The following is a 4,762-nucleotide window of genomic DNA, read 5'->3' as shown; positions in this document are numbered from 1 at the left end:
TCGACCCAATTGTGGACCGGTCAACAAGTTGACCTCTGTTTGGCAAATCGAACCAAATTGCACACATCTTCCACAGTCGATCGAACCTGTGTCAGGTCACTTTTTCAATAACCCAGGTGCTCGAACATTACGTTCATTTTACCCTTGGGGCAACCGAACTCATAAGTTCGGCATACCGAACTTCAAACTAGGCTCCCAAAACGCGGTCTTTTGGAGAATCGCCTAATTCAGCAAATTGAAAATTTATTCAGGCACTCAAACAATAAAAACTCTTTTTTTTCACTGTGTCTGTTCGGGCACCCGAAAACCCTCGGGTTGTTTTTTTTTTTTTTGTTGAGGTTAAAGATGGTTAAACGGGGTTGTTATCTTTGGTGCAATCCCAAGAGGGGGGGGTGAATTGGAGATTAAAAAATTACCTCCTAGGTTTATCTAATCCAACAATCAGTATTACACAATCGAGGGGCAGTCTAAGCCATTTTAATCCCAAATAGATATTTAATCAAAGCATAAACATACAAGTGCAGAAAATAAAGTGCGAAAAGTAAACTGACACTAGATATGTTATCGGGGTTTGGCCAAATTGCCTACATCCCCGCCTTGGCACACCTGCACAAGGATTACACTATTAGCTCACTTAACGGGTGAAGCGGCACCGTTTACAACGAAGTCAATTAGTGGGACTAACACCTTACTAGGATGGTGCACCTGGCTTTCCTAACCACGTCTAAGCCAATCCATGACTATTTAACAAGGCTAGTCTTTCTCTTCAGGCATGTTCCTAGAATACAACAAATTTGTAGAAAATTTTGCATACACGTAAATGCTTCTTACAAAAGCTGATATGTACCAATATAATCAACATACTAGCAAATGATAGAATAGGATTTGATAAGCTCAGTGTAGTCTTAATGTCTACTCTCAAACATTAATGCAAATATGACAATCAGTTCATGAGAGTGTACGTGAAAGGATCTTTGTGTCAAAATAATAATGTCAATCACAATGCAGCAACAAATATCACAAGCACACTACAAATATCTCAACAAATAATTTTCTTAAAATAAACCATAAGAGATATTAAAAAAATGGTTTGTAACAAATCATTTGATCTTTGTGTCAAAATGATAATATCAATCAAAAGGTATAGCAATAAATATTTTCAGCACACGAGCAAATATCTCAAAATATTTCTCAAAGAAGAGCACAAAAGATATTTGTAAATGGTCTGTAAAAAATTTATTTCGCAAACAAAAAGCAATATGAACTCTTGAGTATTGCAATGATGATGCAAAACTCACAAGCTCTATGAAGTTTTCTTACGGAAGACTTATTAATGAAGTCTCCTAGAAAAGCTCAAGCTTACTCTCAGATAAAAAAAATATCTCAATCAACAAGAATTAACGAGAGTGTGAGCTTAACTAGAAACTCACAATAACACTCTTACATAGCAAGATTTGCAATAAGGATGAGTAAGAATGAAGGAATGAAGCTTGAATGTGAGAAATAGAGCTTTTGAAAATCAAAGAAAATTTGCTAATTGTTTTTGCTAATCTCACACTAAATTTTGCAATTGAGGGGGTATACATAAACACCCCTGAATTTTTTACCGTTTGGTACTTGTTTGTCATTTTTTGAAATGTTTAAATGAGGTTAATTAAAAAATAACAATGTTTTAACCTCGATAATTTCTCCAATCCGACAACACTGGTCGACCGTACTTAAGGTTCGGTTGACCAAGTGACTGGGTTCAGTTGACCTGGAGAATTTTGAACTAGAAAGATGGTCGACTGTACTTGGGGTGTTCAAAGGCAATTTCCTAAATCCATGTGGTTCGGTTGACTGGGTCAATTTGAACTAGCAGGTTCGGCCGACTGGGCGGTTGATATTTCCCACATGGGGATACGTTCAAACTTGTTGACCCAGGGAGGTTCGGTTGACCAGGTCTAACCTATATACTTTTGGTCGGTTGACCGAGAGGTCAACCTGTTGACCAGATGGAGGTTTAGTCAATCGAAGAATTCTGCATGTAGAAGTTCGGTCGACAAAACATGCTCTTTTTTGTGCATTTCAGTCTTTTTATTCTTATAAAGTTACCAATATTCACATAATAATCAATACTAAGATTATGAGAGCCATTTTTATGCAATTTTATGGGTCTTATGGTCGATCTAAAGCCTTTGAGTATGTACCTTAAAAATTTGGCGTCGGTCAACCGAAGGGTGATCCCTAAGGTCCATCTATGGTTTTGAGCTAATCTATCCTACTATGCAGGTAAGGGATTTATTATTACAGACCCTTGGACTTAAATTATTACAGACCCAATAAAACTCAATTAAATTACAACAAGTAAAAGGTTTGGGTCTTTATCTTCTTCAAGTCCATGTGCGTGCACCATATGATACTTCCAATTGATCCCACACACAAACTCATTAACCATTAAATACATTATCAAAATCGGGTATGACCCATAGGGTCAACAATTTCCCCCTTTTTGATGATGGAAAATACTTGTCTACTTCTCCCCTTGTTGGCAACGGCAAAAAGTGCCTAAATAAACATTTAAGTATATAGGCAAATAATCATCTAAATACAAGATATGTTTGGGAAAAGGTTTTTAGAAAATTCGGTAGTATGCCATTTGAAAACAGAACATTTTTCCCAAAAATACCTATATACAAATAACCTGATTGAGTAATATATTCACAAGATATCCACAACTACTTACTCAAACAGTTCAGTGTTTTCATAACATAAATATAACTATCAGCCATGCAAGAGATATGATAGTCATGCATTTTACAACACAAACAGGTTCATAGAGTATAAAACAATGACTAGTTTAACAATTAAGCACACAAACTATATAACTAGTTATTAAAATATTTAAATGATATGAAAAACGTAGTTAAACCAGAAATATCCTCAAACCATTGCAATTTAAGCATTTCATGAGACCCGCAGAAAATTTGAATTTAAAGACATGCGGTATATAAAGAATTGGTTTGAGCATAAATACAGTTTAACTAGTTCGCATGCATTTTTATACATAGTTACTGAACCAATTATGCGACTTTAAAACATATATGTATATAATAATAATGAGGCAAGAGAAAAAGTTTTAGTTTTGAAATTAGTTCTTGCCATAAAGTATTACAATAAATATATATATGTATATATATATATATATATATATATATATATATATATAAATATATATCCCCTTTATGATGTTTGCTTAAAATACTGGGGGTTGCTCGCAAAAAAAATTAAAGATCATGAAAGCAAGTAACATTTTTCTAGTTTGTTAATTAAGCACACAAACTGAAATATAACTAGAATCATAACCATATGGATCCAAAGAAGATATTAACAGACAAATGCAAAATCATATGGCAAATCAAATGACTATGGCAAATCAACACATATTAACTCATGATTTTCAATAAGAACATTACATTTAAGCACATGTCACACATGATTTCAAAAACAGATCTAAGCTAAAAAGTGTGGGTAAGCAAAACAAGATAAGAGTTTAGTTTTAGATGCTCCCCCTTTCAAATTGAATTCATGCTTAGAAACAATAAGCCACTTATACTTATTAAGATTGATTTCACAAAGCATGTCACCAGTGAAAGTCATTCATTTTAAATCCTTTAAACCAACCATACTAATGATTATTAACAATATACTGATTAGTATGGTCATCCCTATTGGCAACACATGCATCAGAAATAGATATTAAGGCATGCAATGTAGTTCATGAACCAAGAACATTCCATATCATATCATAAAGCGTTAAGCACGAGATATAATGTTCAGGGTTTTCTGAAGAGACTCAATATTCAAACAATGTGAATTGATGCATATGAATCATTTATGATCTTTCTGTAGGAATGGAGCAAAGCTCTTCTAACTACTCGATCATTATGTTAGGATGAAATTTAATTTTCAATTAGTTTTCACTCATCATTTCAAAAATGTTTTAACATTAATTTTATCATAATCATCTATGTAAAAGGTTTTACTTTTGGGAAATTTCCTGTCGAAATTTCGGCAGCATGTTTTCTGTAAATTGGACATTTTCTCATAAAACCTGTACCTGATAGGTTCGATCAAGCAGTTCATAATTCAGTTTAAGGCACACAAGAAACTATAATCCACTACTAGCATGCAATTCACATCAATTGCATCCACCATGTAAGAGGCATTCTAGACTAAGCATGCATTCCAGTAGTATAATCAACAATCCATATAAAATGTAAACCATCCAATTAGATACCATGAACAATAAATAACCATGGATAGTTACGAATTCAGTGCAGTACTTATATGGACATTTAGGCATGAAATAAAAATATGAGAGCATTTTAATATATATATATATATATATATATATATATATATATATATAACCGTGAAAGAATATATGCTCCCTCTGAGTCATGCACTCAACTCATTTTATGTCGTTTTCTGATTATTCAAGTTCTTTAGCCAAGTGTTTTATGTTTCTATGATTATATCTTGGTTTTAAATTCTTTCAACTTAGAGAACCAAAAAGTCACGATAGAGTATTACTTTGAGAGTTCTAAACCTATATTTTTCCTCTTTTCTTATGATTTACAATACGTGAGAGGCGTAAGTTCAAATGGCTTGTCTTTCTTATCATTCATGCATAGGTTTCTTAGTTATTGTATTTTCATATATGTTGAAACCTATAGCAATCATACTAGCCATTTAACTTAATTCGCGAAGATGAAACTCT

This window comes from Malania oleifera, chromosome 3 (genome assembly GCF_029873635.1).
Source record: "Malania oleifera isolate guangnan ecotype guangnan chromosome 3, ASM2987363v1, whole genome shotgun sequence".
Lineage (NCBI taxonomy): Eukaryota > Viridiplantae > Streptophyta > Magnoliopsida > Santalales > Ximeniaceae > Malania > Malania oleifera.
This window is presented reverse-complemented; position numbering follows the sequence as displayed.